The sequence below is a fragment of the Crinia signifera genome, chromosome 9, assembly GCF_055691185.1.
Source record: "Crinia signifera chromosome 9, ASM5569118v1, whole genome shotgun sequence".
In the NCBI taxonomy this organism is placed as follows: Eukaryota; Metazoa; Chordata; class Amphibia; order Anura; family Myobatrachidae; genus Crinia; species Crinia signifera.
In genome coordinates this window covers 18,464,249-18,482,819 of record NC_139225.1, presented here as the reverse complement: position 1 = coordinate 18,482,819, position 18,571 = coordinate 18,464,249, and positions in this window count along the sequence as shown.

The following is an 18,571-nucleotide window of genomic DNA, read 5'->3' as shown; positions in this document are numbered from 1 at the left end:
GGTGCGTCTCCATGGCTAGAGACACCTGCTTCTTCTAGGTGCGTCTCCATGGCTACAGACACCTGCTTCTTCTAGGTGCGTCTCCATGGCTAGAGACACCTGCTTCTTCTAGGTGCGTCTCCATGGCTACAGACAACTGCTTCTTCTAGGTGCGTCACCATGGCTACAGACACCTGCTTCTTCTAGGTGCGTCTCCATGGCTACAGACACCTGCTTCTTCTAGGTGCGTCTCCATGGCTACAGACACCTGCTTCTTCTAGGTGCGTCACCATGGCTACAGACACCTGCTTCTTCTAGGTGCGTCACCATGGCTACAGACACCTGCTTCTTCTAGGTGCGTCACCATGGCTACAAACAACTGCTTCATCTAGGTGCGTCTCCATGGCTACAGACACCTGCTTCTTCTAGGTGCGTCTCCATGTCTAGAGACACCTGCTTCTTCTAGGTGCGTCACCCTGGCTACAGACACATGCTTCTTCTAGGTGCGTCACCATGGCTACAGACACATGCTTTTTCTAGGTGCGTCTCCATGGCTACAGACAACTGCTTCTTTTAGGTGCGTCTCCATGGCTACAGACACCTGCTTCTTCTAGGTGCGTCTCCATGGCTACAGACACCTGCTTCTTCTAGGTGCGTCACCATGGCTACAGACACATGCTTCTTCTAGGTGCGTCACCATGGCTACAGACACCTGCTTCTTCTAGGTGCGTCTCCATGGCTACAGACACATGCTTCTTCTAGGTGCGTCTCCATGGCTAGAGACACCTGCTTCTTCTAGGTGCGTCTCCATGGCTACAGACACCAGCTTGTTCTAGGTGCGTCTCCATGGCTACAGACACCTGCTTCTTCTAGGTGCGTCTCCATGGCTACAGACACCAGCTTGTTCTAGGTGCGTCTCCATGGCTACAGACACCTGCTTCTTCTAGGTGCGTCTCCATGGCTACAGACACCTGCTTGTTCTAGGTGCGTCTCCATGGCTACAGACACCTGCTTCTTCTAGGTGCGTCACCATGGCTACAGACACCTGCTTGTTCTAGGTGCGTCTCCATGGCCACAGACACCTGCTTGTTATAGGTGCGTCTCCATGGCTACAGACACCTGCTTGTTCTAGGTGCGTCTCCATGGCTGCAGACACCTGCTTGCTCAAGGTGCGTCTCCATGGCTACAGACACCTGCTTCTTCTAGGTGCGTCTCCATGGCTACAGACACCTGCTTCTTCTAGGTGCGTCTCCATGGCTAGAGACACCTGCTTCTTCTAGGTGCATCTCTATGGCTAGAGACTAAAGATGGGTCGGTTGTGAGCGAGACGATTCAGTTGAACGACTCACTTAAAATAGAGAGTGAGTCATTCCTCCCAAAAAGGTGAATGGTCATTCTTTTAGTTGTAGTTTTCATACCATGCAGCATTGGCCTGAGCACAGCAATGCCAAACATGGTAGCTTAGAGTAACTGTGTACTGACTGACTCAGGGCTGTAGTTCAGCTCCGCAGAGTGCAATCCACACCATGTCTGTGCTCAGCACTGCCACCTGTGGCAGCTGAGCTGTACTAACTCAGTCCAGAGACTATTGCATTGGAGGCGGAGCTGCTAAGTGTTGCATCACAACAGGGGCAGGGCTGCTGCAGAACAATCTGGAAGCACCACAGGTCCCAGCAGAGGATTTGATGCTGCCGTGGCTCACAGCAGTGTACCCCAGTTAAGAAGCAGCATAGTATCACAGAAAGGTGTGTAGCATGACCACGTATTCTCACTCACAGACACACACTCACTTTGGCTAGGCAGTGCACATGTTTTTTTTTTTTTTTTTCATTTATTAGATCTGTGTTTGCTGAGCTGTGTAGTACTGTTAACTTTTATTTGACAGCACCAGATTCATGAAGTAAAGATCATAGGCCAGATGCACTAAGCTTCAAAAGTGATAAAATGGAGAGTGATAAACCTCCAGCCAATCAGCTCCTGCCATTTTGCAAACACAGTCTGTGACATGTCAGGTAGGAGCTGATTGGCTGGTTGGCTTTTAAAGCTTAGTGCATCTGGCCCCCCAGTGAGCTAGGCTCCATCTGCCTGGGTCTCCCACTTGCGTTACTTCCTGGTGTATCACACCTCTATTACACCAGTGACCACTAACAGCCGTGTGCTACATCATTTTCTGGTATCACATGGTCCCCTCTGTCTGGCTTCATTTACACACTTGTGTGTGTGGTGTTGAACACATTGAGGCCTGACGCTGTGGAGATAATCATTTTAGCAGCTTTATCGGACAAGTGGGTCCGGCCGGCGGCAAATGGGATCTTATCGGTGTTCAGCTGTTCTGCCGATGTTCTGAAATTAATGTATGGCATTTGCATTACATTGCTAGAATCAATTGAAATGTAAATAAAATAAACAGATTCTACACTTAGGGCCTTATTCTAGTTCACTCCTTCTGACAAAATCCTTCTTAGATGGACAAAACCTTGTGCACTGTAGGGGGGCAGATGTAAAATGTGCAGAGAGAATTATATTTGGGTGAGCTATTTTGTTTCTGTGCAGGGTAAATACTGGCTGCTTTATTTTTACACTGCGATATAGATCTCACTTTGAAGTAAAACCCCACCCAAATCTAATTCTCTCTGCACAAGTAACATCTGCCCCACCTGCAGTGCACATGGTTTTGTCCATCTTAGAAGGATTTTGTAAGAAAGAATGAACTAGAATAAGGCCCTTAGTACACTCAAACCGTACAGCAGCAATTTTTTGCTCTCAAAGCGAGTCACTAAAAAGAATCGGATCTTGCCGCTGGGCACTCGCTTGATCCCCACTCTCTTTAGTGAGTCACTTTGCCCATCTCTACTATAGACACCTGCTTCTTCTAGGTGCATCTCCATGGCTACAGACACCTGCTTCTTCTAGATGCATCTCCATGGCTACAGACACCTGCTTCTTCTAGGTGCATCTCCATGGCTGCAGACACCTGCTTCTTCTAGTTTGTCTCCATGGCAACAGATACCTGCTTCTTCTAGGTGTGTCTCCATGGCAACAGTTACTTGCCTCATCTAGGTGTGTCTCCATGGTGACAGGTACTTCTAGGTCTGTTTCCATGGCCACAGGTACTTCCTCCTTCTAGTTGTATCTCCATGGTGAAAGGTACTTCCTCTCTCTAGGTGTGTCTCTATGGTGACAGGTTCTTCCTCCTTCTTGATGTGTCTCCATTGCGACAGGTACATGCTTCTTCTAGGTGTGTTTCCATAGTGACAGGTACTTCTCTAAGGTCTGTCTACATGGCGACAGGCACTTGCTTCTTCTAGGTGTGTCTCCATGGTGACAGGTACTTGCTTTTAGGTGTATCTCCATGGCAGGCACTTGCTTTTCTAAGTGTGTTTCCATGGTGACAGGTGCTTCTCTTAGATCTGTCTCCATGGCGATAGGTACTTGCTATTTCCAGGTGTGTCTCCATGGCAACAGGTTTTTTTTTTTTTTTATCTGTGTCTCCATGTGGTGACAGGTACTTCCTCCTTCTCGGTATGTCTCCATGGGGAAAGGCACTTGCTTCTTCTAGGTGTGTCTCCATGGTGACAGGTACTTGCCTCTGGGTGTATCTCCGATTCTCCATGGTGACATGTACTTACTTCTTTGAGGTGTGTCTCTATTGCAGGTACTTGCTTTTCTAAGTGTGTTTCCATGGTGACAGGTGCTTCTCTTAGATCTGTCTCCATGGCGACAGGTAATTGTTTTTCAAGGTGTGTGTCCATCACGAAAGGTACTCCTTCTAGGTGTGTCTCCATGTCGATAGGCACTTGCTTCTAGGTGTGTCTCCATGGTGACATATATCTCCTCCGTCAAGGTGTATCTCCATGGTGAGTGACAAGTACTTACTTCACATAAGTGTGTCTCCATGGGGACAGGTACTTACTTCTAGGTGTATCTCCATGGTGACAGGTACGTACGTCTCCTAGGTGTGTCTCCATAGTGACAGGTACTCTCTTCTAGGTGTGTCACCATGTTGACAAGTACTTACTTCTCCTAGGTGTGTCACCATGGTGACAAGTACTTACTTCTGCTAGGTATGTCACCATGGCGACAGGTACTTACTTCTAGGTGTATCTCCATGGCGACAGGTATTTACTTCTAGGTGTATCTCCATGGCGACAGGTACTTACGTCTCCTAGGTGGTGTGTCACCATGGTGACAGGTACTTACTTCTCCTAGGTGTATCTCCATGGCGACAGGTACTTACTTCTCCTAGGTGTGTCTCCATGGCGATGGGTTGTTGCATCTCTGAGGTGTTTCTTCATGTTGGTCCGTGATGGTCATGAAATCCACATCAGCCGATTAATCAGAATAACACCCAGTATCACACTCCCAAATTCCTGGAGGAAGAGCAATAAAATTAAAAAAGATTAATGCAATTTACAACTTTTAATAACTGTTACCCACACGCTTTACACCAGCCCATAATGTGCTAATTAGAGCAATCTCTGTGTCTTACATACTGTACGTCCCCCATCGCTTTGTTTATTAGGCATCCAAAATATTTAGATAGATTACGGACTTGATTTAGTTATTACAGAGGCAGCCAAGAAAGGTGCACTCCGCTCCTTATTACAGGTCAGCGTACTGTGAGATATAGGACCTTATTCTTGTTGGCACGCTCCCCTGCACATTTGCACAGGGGAGCGATGTTTCGCCACTGCGCATAAACATTGATGCGTATGTGCAGCTGCATTGTGCGTGTGGCCACGAAAAATAGATTGGCCTAATTTGGGGGCGTGGCCTATACACGCGGCTCTCCCGCGAGGCCACGCCCCAATTTTGCCGCTATGGGGGCATGACCCAGAGGCTCTGTGAGCCTCTAGCCATGCCCCCAGCCCCCTGGCTGCGGGCATGCGCACAGCGTTTATTCCCCGCTGCTTAGCATCTGATGGGGGGACTCCCAACAGCCCCCCTCACCGCGGGACACTGCCGCCCGCGGGTGGGACAGCGGGACAGGCCCTGACAATCGGGACTGTCCCGATAAAATCGGGACTGTTGGGAGGTATGCAAATGTCAAAGTGTGATAGTGGGCGTTAGAACAGACATGTATACTCGCAGCCTAGAGAACAGGTAAGTGCCGCCCTTCGCACACCCACCGCAGCCTAATCCACTCACTAGCGTGCCAGGGGATGTGTACTCGATCACATCACAAGCAGCCAAAGGGGAGAGAAAGTTTCCACCCCTTTGGTAATAAAAGTCAGTCTCTAAACTGACTTATTACCGCTGCTGAACAATGAATACGAGACGCGCGCTAAAGTCATGTGACATCAGCCACCTGCCCCGAGCAGGTAACGCCACACCTGTGTTCCCCTATCCCAGCCCCCACCCGCCCACTCAGGAGCGAACGGCCAGGCAGGTGTGCAACTTGCGAAGCTGTTCGCTCCCGGGTTCTACATATGCAAACCCCAGTCTTCAGGGAAGGGGATGAATTCGGAGTGCTACAAGCTGATCTGAATCGATCCCACAGTCATGTCAGCGTTCACATACCTGGATGGCAATAACTGAGTTGCTTGGGAATAGGGGGATGTGAGGATCACGGGGACAAAGGTCAGGCCATCACGGTGTTATTATTACTCAGGTACATAGTTGATGATTGGCAGTTGGCAAGAGCTGAGGCCAGTGGGTGCGTAGGAGGCTGGGATGCCATCGAAACACAAACTTTTTCAACAAATCGGCATCCAGGGAACGAATGCGTCACCCACTGACCCAGATTCTGGGTGTCGCTTTGCCTGGTCCGGGTATGGTCTGTCACTCGGCCGAATCCAGGGAGCCCTCCATGGCCGTAGATATGTCTGCTCAAGTGGCCAATTCCTCATGCTACCATCAGTCAGCTGTACCATTCACAACCTCCTGGTGCCTCGTGCCTCATCGGTGCCCTTCACAGAACTCCTTGCGTCATGTGCCTTTGTATCTCTGATGTACATTACCATCCTCTTGAGTCCCGATGCCTCATTATAGTCTCCGTAGGCCTCTGGTGCCTCAGGCCTGAAATATTCCTAGTTTGGCTGGTGCCTCACACCTCAATCAGTTACATATGGGCTGAATCGGCCCCTATGTAGGTAACTGTCTAGAGTTGTGAGGACAAACTGGGAATATTTCAGGCCTGCATAGGAGGCACCAGAGACTATAATGAGGCACAGGGACCCAAGAGGATGGTAATGTACATGAGAGATACGAGGCACAGGTCTGAATTCGGCAAACCCCCGCCAGGGTGTTTGCAAATTGAGTGACAGGCAAGGAGCGTTCGCTGGGGTCTACCCATCGTTAAATGGGCATGCCTACAAAAACGGTGGGTGCATCACAGGTGTACACCTAGTGCCCACCAAACAGTGGCGTACACATCCATTTGCACGGCGGTGCATCCTGCAGGAGGCTCCCATTTCAGTCATAATTCTCCTTCTGCCATGCATTGTACATCTAATCTCCTGTATTCTTCTGATTCTACCAGCGGTGCCACTGAGTTTCTCTGCAAGGCCAGTGATTTGCTGTAATCGCTGTGATTTGCTGTCGCTGCTCAGGAGTCTCTGCTGATGACTCATTATCCCCCGTTGTGGGAACACCTGACAGGAGAGAGAGACAGATTTGCATGATCACACACAGGGTCTTCTTATCTGTGCTGCTGTGCACTCCTCCATAGCATGCTGCTTCTGCCAGGGTAAGAATTTTTGCTAGTAATTAGTTTCATTAGAGTATCTGGTACCCATACTGATTTGGCTAATGCTATAATGGTATGGAAAACAGCACATGCAATAAATATATAGGTATTGCCCACAAACTGCAGACAGTTCAGTGTTCACAATAAAAAAGAAAGTATTTACTATACAGAAAACATACTTATATGCTTAGGGATGAATTCACACAAGGTCAAATTGCATTTGGAATTTATTGCATAGGTATCACATTAATCATGTATACTGTGCTCAATGAGAAGAAAATAAATATCACAAGGAATAAGCAGATGTAAATGATACCCCTTTTACACCAAAAACCCTGGTCGGACCCTGGTCTTTGAATGCTGGAGTATCCAGGGTCTGACCCTGCTTTATACCCCATTTACACAGCACTTTGACCTGGGTCGGACCTGGGTCTGCACCATTTACACTGAACCTGGGTCAGCCCTGCCTTAAATAATATTTTATATATATATTTATAGAAAAATATATATATATATATATATATAGAAATATATATATATATATAGAAATATATAATATATAGAAATATAATATATATATATATATATATATCAGGGCTGACCCAGGTTAAGTGTTTTTTTTTTTTTTTTTTTAAGGTGCTGGGGGTGCCGGAGGGTACCTGTCCTGCCTGCTGTGCTTGGTGTACCTGGGGGTACCGGGGTGCTGGGGGGTGCAAGGGGTGCTGAAGGTACCTGTCCTGTCTGCGGTCGGATCTCAGCGGAGAAGATGATGTGCGCCGTTGCTGTACCACCCCCCCCCCCCTCCCCGGCAGACGGTCCCTGCGGCGTGCGGCGTATGGAGTGTCAGTGGCGGGGGTCCCTCTGGCGCATGGGAACTAGTACTAGTTCCTATGCGCTGGAGGGACCGCCGATACTGACACTCCATACGCCGCAGGGACCGGCTGCCGGATGCGGGGGGGGGGGTGATACAGCAGCGGCGCACATCATCTTCTCCGCTGAGATCCGACCGCAGGCAGGACAGGTACCCCCAGCACCCCTAGCACCCCCGTACCCCCAGCACAGCAGGCTGACAGGTACCCCCCTCTCCTCAGCAGCCGCAGGGACCCCCCTCCTCCCGCAGCAGCTGGGAACATCTTCCCCAGCGCTGCACGCTGTGGACCCGCTGCGGGTGCCTGCACCCGCAGCGGGACCATTTACACCGACATTTACACGGGTCCTATCCGTGTTCTACCCAGGTCAGGACCTGGGTAGAGGACCCGTGTAAATGGAAACGGATACCCCCCATTTACACCGCCGCGGATCCGGGTCTGACCCGCCGCTGACCCGGATTTTTCGGCGGTGTAAAAGGGGTATGAGAAACCCCATATTTATTTATTTATTTATTAACAGTTTCTTATATAGCGCACACAGATTCCGCAGCGCTTTACAAAGCATAATTAGGAGCAAAAACACATATCAAATTACAGTACAAGACAGTTTAGGACAAGTACATGGTAAAAATGGATAGTTGCATCAGGGGACAGGACACTGAAGCAATCATCAGGGTGGCAGAGGTTTATATATTCTAAGAAAGGCACAAGAGGAGAGAGGGCCCTGCTCGTGAGAGCTTACATTCTAAAAGGGGAGGGTTAGACAGACAGGGGTGACACAGAAGGGAAAGAAGTGAGCATAAACAGTAGTTTAGGATGAGAGATGGTCAGGTTTTATGCTGGAGGGTGGGAAGAGGTCAGCTTAGTCTTTGATATTTTAAGTCTAAAAAAGCGCTGGGTCATCCAAGAGTAGATAGCAGAGAGACAGTAGGAGATATGAGTGAGGATAGAGGGAGAGAGATCAGAAAAGGAGCAGTATATTTTAGTATTATCAGCATCGAGGTGATAGTGGAAGTTAAGTGAGCAAATAAGCTCACCCAGGGAGGGCATATAGAGATAGAGAAGAAGAAGAGGACCAAGAATAAAATGATGGGGGACACCTACTATCAATGGAAGAGCAGAAGTGGTGAAGTCATTAGAGGTACAGCTGTGCATTTTCAAAACAGACAGTGCAAATACAAGCATTAACAGTGATATTCAAAGTTTTAGCAGTTGCAGAAATAGTGATAAGTTGGATGAACATACAGATAGCCAGGAGTAGTATGTTGTGAGTATGAAGTGAGCTCACTCAAAGCAGTCCCTTGGTTTTCTGAGTTGCTGTAGTTTCTGTTTTTCTGAATCACTTTGATATCAAGATGTTAAGTTGGTTGTCAGTTTCTGTCCAGTTAAAGTCCAGAATAAGTCCAATCTTTAATCTATGTAACTTTTTCCCTACTTAAAAATCTTCCTACTTTAAAAACTGACAAAATATCAATAGTCAGCTTTCAATAGTCAGCCAGGCTGTGTCAGCCTAGTATTCTCACTAAATACTAAAAGCTGTTTCTAAGTTAATTGATTAAGACCCCACCCAGCCAGAGCCCCTCTCCCACTAGCAATAAAACTAAGATAAACAAATGGTAAGAGGTTACATACCATCCCAGCCACTAATACATTCTAACTCACTTTAATTCTTAATACAATTGCACAAATACCTATAAGAATGCAATATGCAGGCAGAGTGATGGTGACTCAATATTGCAGGCAGCAATAATATTATCAATACTTGCAAAGCTTCCCAAAATATATTGTTACTAATATTATATAGAAATATCTCGCAGCAACAAGCCTTTAAGCATAGACACGGCCATATGTAGAGTTAGACCTGCCCATATGTGCAGCTAGACACGCCCATTCAGGGAGAGTGTGACACGCCCCCTTGATGGAGCATCGTGCTGTAATCTCACTGATTATAGTTTTCAGAAATAGACAAGCGTAGAGTTGCTACAATAATTTTTAGTCTTAAATGAAATAAACGTTGCAGTCCATATAACAGGGTCTGGATTGCTCAATATCCAATAATATCACCCCAGGCTCCCTTTATGTGCTGTATGAGTACCTCACTGCTCAGTATCTTAGCAAATACATTTTCATACCTCCCAACTTTTGACCTGAAGAAATAGGGACACTCGCGCCCGAAAAGGGGGCGGGGCGTATGCAATTGAGGGCGTGGCTTATGCTAATTAGCCATGACCTCATTTTCATACGAGAATAGACGCTGTGCACATGCGCACAACGTCTATTCTACTAGATTGGGGGGTCTCCCAACTGCCACCCCCCGCAGCGGGACAATGCCTGCCGCGGGTGGGACAGCGGGACAGGACCCGAAAATCGGGACTGTCCCTCTAAAATTGTGACAGTTGGGAGGTATGCATTTTGGACGCAAGTGTCTTGATTGTAATGCTATAAAACAGAAACATGCATATCACATCTCATCCACTAGGGGGCACCGCTTCTACACCAAAAACAGTCATTGGATGCAACACTACTGCAGGAATGAGGGAGAATTATATTATATATTAGGCCTGCGAACACTTATTAAACTACAGATGGGTATCAGTGCGGTATAAGCGTGATGTGAAAGAACAGGAAGCCATAAGACAATACAGGTGAGCAGGCTCGCCAATAGGGGGGTGCTGTGGGTACAGCTGCCCCGGGCCCAACCTCTCTGAGAGAGAGGGAAGGGCCCAGGCAGTTAATTTTTCCCACCGCACCCCCCGCCACTGCCTCCGCTGTGCTGCCTGCACTCTCAGTGCGCTGAAAAAAGCCCTGCAGAGTCCCGGAGGCTTCTTCACCTCCAGATGCCGGCTGCCGATCAGAGCTCGCGCACCGCCGGCAGCCGCTCTGATTGGCTAAAAGTACGCAAGCTCTGATTGGCTCACCAGCCATGCCACATTTTAATTGGCTGCCGGCGTCTGGAGGCAAAGAAGCCTGTACTCTGGGAGCAGGGCTTCGTTCAGCCAGAAGAAGGGGTTTGGGACCCGGGGACGGTAAGTGAGGGGGGAATCAGGCGGTAAGTAAGCAGTTGCCCTGCAGGTGAGTCCTCATACACCTAGCATCTATAGGCCACATGGCAGCTAGACTGAGACCCTCCAAGAGGTGTTATAACGTAGTATATTGTTCTTTCAATTTAGCTTCTTATTCCCGTTGCAGGCCAGCAAAAGGCCGCACCCTGTGTACTAATACTGTGCATTATTTACATGCCAGTTCCAATATATTCTAATTATCATACTGCACAAATGTATCTCAAATGGTTTATTCTAAGGGTGAAAGTTCAGAACCTCAGATTTCATTTGAAGCCTGTCTGAGAAATAAAACTTATTTTATTTACTACTGTTTAATATATATATAGCGCACACATATTCCGCAGCGCTGGAACAGGGCTTTAAAGAGCCCTGTGCTGGCCACCCCCCCCCCCCCCCCCGGATGCATGACATCCTTACGGTATACTGAGGAGGCGGGGCCACCGGTATCTGGGAAGAACCGCGTTCACACACCCCTAATTACAGGACTGATGCTAACCACTGTGCCGACTGTCTAACCACTGTCCATTCTGTTATTGATTCAACCCACAAGGCCTGGAATGGACCAATACATGATGCAGATTTATTATTTGTGACTCTGAGACACCAGCCTCAAGGCCGCGGCTGTAACTGATCCGCTCTGGGAGTCAGAGGCCGCTTGGTGAAACCCCCCAGTGGTAGTTTGCAGGGCGAGGTGGGGTCACCCGTCATCACAGCCTTCCATCCTCTCCTCCTAATCCATCACATCATCACTTCGGATCGAACACCATATGGAAAACAGTTCTGGCGCAGCCGGCATTGTACACGTCCCCCCACCGCTGTTTACATTGAAATTAAACCATCTGTGGTCCAAGGAAAAATCCCCAGCACAAACTTCTCGGCAGATTATGACACGTTTATAATTCATTACAGCCCAGCTCAGGGAACGTGTATACAGAACGGCTGGAAAACTGACATTACACATGTTAGAATAAACACGGATATAAATCTGCGGCTCAGAGACTGCATGTGAGCGGCGTGTGCGAGGGGTGTCTGGGAGTTGTGTGGACGTATACAGCCGCGGGGGTGATAGGGTGTGAAGCCCGATGTGTCCCGGGAGCTTGCAATTCTATAGGAATCCTTGTGTCACCCATGTCACATCTCACTCCCGTGTTTTTTTGCAAACTGGTGCACGTGTTAATATAAAAAGGTGCTGTAATTGCAGCCAATTCCATTGGCAAGATGCAAGATAGACCAGATATGTACAGCACATATTTCTGAGGAGGGTTCCCGAAGGATCCCTCTCCTGGCTGGGTAAGGGATGTACAGCCCATAGTGCTTCAGTGGTAGCTGCAGGGGCCAATCATAGCATAGCATCCCCTATAGAAACCTAGGTACTTGTTTCCTAGCACGGCCACCACGATTTCTATCGTGGTGGTCGTGTCGGAAAAAATCGTGTCGGTCACGTCGGGTGCATACCAAAACGCACACGACGCGACCGACGCGATGTACCCGATTTCTCCATAGGCTTCAATGTTAAATTATTTTAACATTGAAGCCTATGGAGAAATCGGGTCCATCGTGTCCATAGGCTTCAATGTTACATTTTTTTAACATTGAAACTGAGTCCATTTAACATAGTAAAAAATGGTAAAAGGGCCAATATGGCCCATTTCTCATTGGGTATGGCCCCGTCATGTGTGTAAAAAATAATGGCCCCCCATTGTGTCCGCCACCCCCACGATTGACGCAAACCCGAAGCGTGGCGAGCGGCGGCGGTACGCGTCCTCCGACCTTTTCATTCCCCTACTATCCACGTCGGCGTGGAGTTGAGAATAGATTAGTGTGGCGAGCGCAGCGAGCCACCGAGCCCGAAGCGTGGCGAGCGCAGCGAGACCCGCGAGGGGACGCTGATACCTTCACAGATCCGTGCGTCCCGTCGCGGGCTTCACAGGTATCAGCGCCCCCTCGCGGGGCTCGCTGCGCTCGCCACACTAATCTATTCTCAACTCCACGCCGACGTGGATAGTAGGGGAATGAAAAGGTCGGAGGACGCGCACCGCCGCCCCTCGCGGGCTCGCTGCGCTCGCCACGCTTCGGGTTCGCGTTAATCGTGGGGGTGGCGGATACAATGGGGGGCCATTATTTTTTACACACATGAGGGGACATAGCCAATGAGAAATGGCCCTTATTCGGCCTTTTCCCATTTTTGACTATGTTAAATGGACTCAGTTTCAATGTTAAAATAATTTAACATTGAAGCCTATGGAGAAATCGGGTCCATCGCATAGGCTTCAATGTTAAATATTTTAACATTGAAGCCTATGGGGAAATCGTGGGCATCGTGGGCATCGCGGGCATCGTGTGCCTTAACTTTAAGGCACACGATGCGACGCGATGGCCACGATTTCCCCATAGGCTTCAATGTTAAAATTGCACACGATGATCGCGATTGTGGCCACGATAAGAAACAAGTACCGAAACCTACAGGGACTACTGCTGTGTGCTGGAATGGAGCGATCGCAGCGGGGATAGGAGATATACACTGTGGTCCCTTCTACATATATTTTAAGTGACAAACAGGGGAAGGCAATAAGAGAGTGTTAGTGGTAAGGAATAGTGTTAGGGATATACTTACTGTAGGCCTGACCCGGAAGTGATGGTCACATGACCATAACCGTGCTGGGGACGATGCAGCTGTCAGCCAAAAATAGTTTTTGCCATGTAATTTAGTTACACAGAGGCAAACATTGCCCTGACCACACCCACACAGAAATGACAACACCCATACCAGACTGACCACACCCAAACAGCACTGACCACACCCACACATCATTGACTGCACCCAACCAGCATTGACCCACACCCGCATTTCATTGGTCACACCCACTCATGATTAATCACACCCATCCATCATTGACCACACCCACATATCACTGATCCCAGCTCCTCTGCCTTTCCCAATAGCATACCTTTCTGGTGTCGGGACACCTTACATGAAAACGGCATGGCCTTGTGACCAGAAAACCACACTCCCTGGTGTATGAGATTTTAGATACTCTTACACACACACACACACACACAGGCGTAACTCTGGGAGACAATGGAGTCATCTGCCGCTGGGCTCCTGCTACCAAGGGGGCACCTCTCAGTGGCAAACGCAGGATTTTCAGAAGGGGGTTTCCAGAGGTGCGGAGCAAAGCACGGAGATGGACACTTAGGTGACCCAGTATATGTATTATAGATAGACCAAATGTATATAAATAATAATAATAATAATAATAATAATAATAAATAATACACACACACATACATATACATACATAACAGCAATGTAGACCCCTTGGCATAGCAATGTATTGGGGCCCGTACCGATCCTCCAGCGGTAGGGGTGGGGGAAGCTTTGATGTCCTGCGGGTGGTAGGGGGTATTTTATCAACTGCTCAGCATGTAGGGCCTGGATCAGTAATTTCCACTAATTACCCCTTTACTGCACAGCTGGTGGGGGATGTGGTGGGAGAAGGGGGAATTGGGCTGAATGAAGGGGCCCTGATACACAGGGCCGGAGCTACCACTAGGCAGCTTTAGGCAGCTGCCTAGGGCGCTGGCCACTAGAGGGCGCTGTTATATCTGTTATTCTGAAAAAATGAAGGAAGAAGTCATCCTTCTTTTAATGTGTGCAAGCTAGTGAGGGGTCTAAATATGTTTAGAGCTGTGGGGGCACAGCCATATGCTTGCAGCCACACTCATGCTGCATACACATCCTGCAGCAGACACTGTGCTGAGGCTGCTGTTGAAAGTCACATGACGCTGCTGGGGCTTGAGAGCTGCACTGTCTGACGATGAGTCATAGGCTCTCCAGTCTCAACCTCAGAGGAGCCGTCTAGAACTCAACTCTCGGTGCCTTCACCTTTCCAGCTGCTATTGTTGTAGGTAAGTGCATGGATGGGGACTGGGAGTGACAGGGAGGACAGTGTGTGGCATGTGGAATGGGGTCAGATACAGTGTGTGGGAAGATGAGGCCAGGTGTACAGTGTGGGGGGAGGGGATGAGGTGTACAGTGTGGGGGGAGGGGATGAGGTATACAGTGTGGGGGATTGAATCAGGTGTACAGTGTGTGGATAGGCTGCACAGTGTGCGGATGGGGTCAGGTGTACAGTGTGGGGGAAGGGATTAGGTGTACAATGGTGTACAATGTGGGGGGATGGGATCAGGTGTACAGTGTGGGGGGATAGGCTGTACAGTGTGGGGGATGGGGTCAGGTGTACAGTGTGGGGGATGGGGTCAGGTGTACATTGTGTGGAATGGGGTCAGATGCACAGTGTGGGGGGATGGGGTCATGTGTACAGTGTGGGGGATGGGGTCATGTGTACAGTGTGGGGGATGGGGTCAGGTGTACATTGTGTGGAATGGGGTCAGATGCACAGTGTGGGGGGATGGGGTCAGGTGTGCAGTGTGGGTGGAAGGGGTCAGGTATACAGTGTGGGGGTGGAGTCAGGTGCATAGTGTGGGGATAGGATGTACATTGTGTGGGACGGGGTCAGGTGTACAGTGTGGGGGATGGTATGCACACGTGCGTGTATGTATATATATATATATATATATATATATATATATGCACTTTCACCTTACTGTTTGGGAAGGGGATAACTGGGGGGAGGGGGGCAATAGGCTGACATTTTGCCTAGGGCGTCACTAATCCTTGCACCGGCCCTGCTGATACATAACTTCCAGGGTGGTAGAGGATGTTTAATATGCAGAGGAGGGGTGTACAGTGGAGTGGGCTTATTATTCATAATTTTCTGGTGGGAGGACAACTTGCTTGACTGCAGATATCTCCAGTTCCAGAAATAGATTTCTTAGATTTTAATGGAATTAAAAACTAGAGAATCCCACCTACCAAATGGTATTGGGGACTAGGGGATCAGAATTCAGGAGGCAGAGCAATCTGCCAACGAGTATATAAAACTACATACCAGGTGTGTGGAGCTGGAGCAGTAACCAGCTACTGGAAGGCTGATATCTCTGGTTCTGGGAACAGTAGAGACAAGCTACCGTACTAGTGTCCATCAAAGGGGGAGAGTCCCAGCTTTTGGAATATACCCTCAGAGGGTAAGTCAGACCGAACCTGAAATATCTGACTAGGAAGAGCAATTAACAGGCTTGGATGGGGACCACTGTTTTGAAGTCAGATATCTCCGGTTCCCAAGGGCCGGTTTTTAAAATTCTTGTACCCATGGAAAGAGGGGACCCTCAGCTTTCATCCTAGGGCCCTTAGACTTCTAGGGGGGGGGGGGTTTCTGGGTACTCAGAAACCCCCCCTGCGTGCGATACTGCCTCTCCTACCCTTCGAGTGTGAATCAGTTAATTGAAATCCATTGATATCGCTTCTATGGCTGACTCACCCTCCTAGCATCATTTTTGCAAGTGTCACACCCAGTATTAGAACCCATGACCTGTCTTACTAGAGACAGACACCTTACTGATTGAGCTATTTGGGGGGCACCAAAATGTATCTTGCCTCCGGGCAACTGGGACGAACTTACGTCACTGTACACACAATCATGCTATGCAGAACACTGGTTCCAGAAGCCATAAACCAGACTACACCAACGTACATCTCTTCTCTTATCTCATAATATCCCCCAACCCGACCTCTGCGTTCCTCACAAGATCTCTCACCCACACGCATTACTTGCTCACACTCATGATTGCAGGACTTTCTTCAGGCTGCATCCACTCTGGAAGCCGCTCCCACGCACAATAACACTCTCTTCTAGTCTCCAATCCTTCAGGCGTTCCCTGAGTACTCAGCTCTTCAGGCATCCTATCAGATTCCAGAACCAGCCACATAACCATCATTTATACTTCCTATCCAATCACATCCCCACTGTAAGCTCTAACGAGCAGGGCCCTCTCTCCTCATGTGCTTTTCTAAGAATATATCTTTGCACTGTTATAATTGCCTCAGTGTCCGCTGTTGCATCTGTCTTTAATTTACCATGTACTTGTCCTAATTTGCTTTTGTACTGTAAATGGAAATGTTCTTGTTTTGCTCTTTTGATCGTATATGTATTGGCAGGTGCTGCGGAACCCTTGTGGCACCATATAAATAATAATAATAATACAGGCCACTTCAGAGTTGCCTACCCTCCTGGAATGGCCGGGAGGGTCACGAAAACCGGATCCCTCTCCCAGCCCCCCCCCCCCCCCGGAAAGGTGGGCAACCCTCCCGGATTCTTGGGGACCCCTGCTCCGCCCCCTGATCGCGGCTTCCTTCCCCCTGACCATGGCATTTAAATAACCCGATCTGCTGATCTCCGAGGAGGGGACGGGGCTAAAGTGTCATAATCGCGTAATTTTGGCCCCACGGAGATCAGCAACACGGGTCATTTCCCATCTGGGGGGCGGGGCATAATGAAGTCACATTCAAGCCCCACCCCTGAAGTCCTGCGGAAAGTCTCCTCTCCGGACTTCTCCCAAAGAGGAGACTACAAAAGTCGACAACCCTGGGCCACACATTTCCTCACTTATGGTCCCTCCTGACCCCTGGCCATTGGTCAACATTGCTGGGTGACCATATCATACAGCCCAACAAGAGCCTCTGCATTCTGGTGGACAGAATACAATATATACCTATCCCTGTGTATCAATGTCAATTTCCCTATAGTGTGTAAGCCTGCGAGCAGGGCCCTCCTACCTCTGTTATTACCCAGTTTTGCCGCTGTCGCTGCCAATTGCAAAAATCAATGGAGTTTGCTGCACTATATAAGAGTCTCTTAATAAATAAATAACTCATTATTACTGCATTAGCACACCCTCCAACATTTGAAGATAAGAAATCGGTACACATTCAGAAAGAGGGCGTGGCCATTAACAAGGGGGCGTGGCCATGGTATAAACCCCCCCCGTCCCCCGGTGCAGCCACGTCCCCTTTCTGAATGTGTACTGTGCACCAACTACTACCCCCCATGTATATGTACCCACTACCCAGGTTACCTATGCTGATGGTGTCCCTGGTCCTGTTGCTTGTGGACCTCCCCTTTCAGCCAGCATCGGATGTGATATTCTACAGTTCCCCTTCTGCTGTTCCATAACAGCACCACTATAGTGGATCCCCAGCACCAAGTGGCCAGCAGTGCATGCTGGGACTTGTAGTTCGCAACAGGAAATAGTAGCAGATGCGACTACTACTGAGTTAAGTTGAGGAAACAGAGACGAAGAGTGGAAGTAGTGTTATAGTGGGAGCAGTCATCCACCCCCCAAGACACCCCACTTGGTCTTACCAGTTCATCTGCCTTCTCCTCCTCCCCCCGCACGCCCGAGACCGGTGCGAGCTTCAGCCGCCGCGCGTGTGCTACGTCGCTTGCACTGCCAGTGCAGGAAGGGAAGCGCCGCTCAGTCAGTCTTCTTCACTGCAGCCAGACACTCTTCTCCCTGTGCTGCCGTGCGCACGGGCAGCACAGGGAGAAGAGCGGCTGGCTGCAGTGAAGGATCATTTCCACGATGATAAACTAACCGATACACCCACACATGTAGTTGCACAGAAAGCCCTATTATACTGACTGAGCGGCGCTTTCCTTCCTGCACTGGCCTGGGTGTCATTCAGAGCAAGCGACGTAGCACACGCGCGGCGGCTGAAGCTCTCACCGGTCCCGGGCGTGCGGGGGGGGGGGGAGGAGAAGGCGGCAACACTAGAGCAGCAGGAGTCACCGTTCTGTGGCCCAGCTTGTTGTGCCAGTGCCCACCCGACCCGCAATGGCGATACAGCGCCAGTGCCCACCCGACCGCACTGACACCAGCGCGGGATCCCAAAAACCGGTACATTCGGTACACTATGATTTAGCCGATACAGACCATTTAAAAACTGTACTGTACCGGCTAAATCGGTACAGTTGGAGGGTATGCATTAGCCAGGGTACATAGTAGCAGATAGCACCCAATCAGACAGAAGTTTCCGTCATTTATAATTGTAAGCTGAAACCTGATTGGTGGCT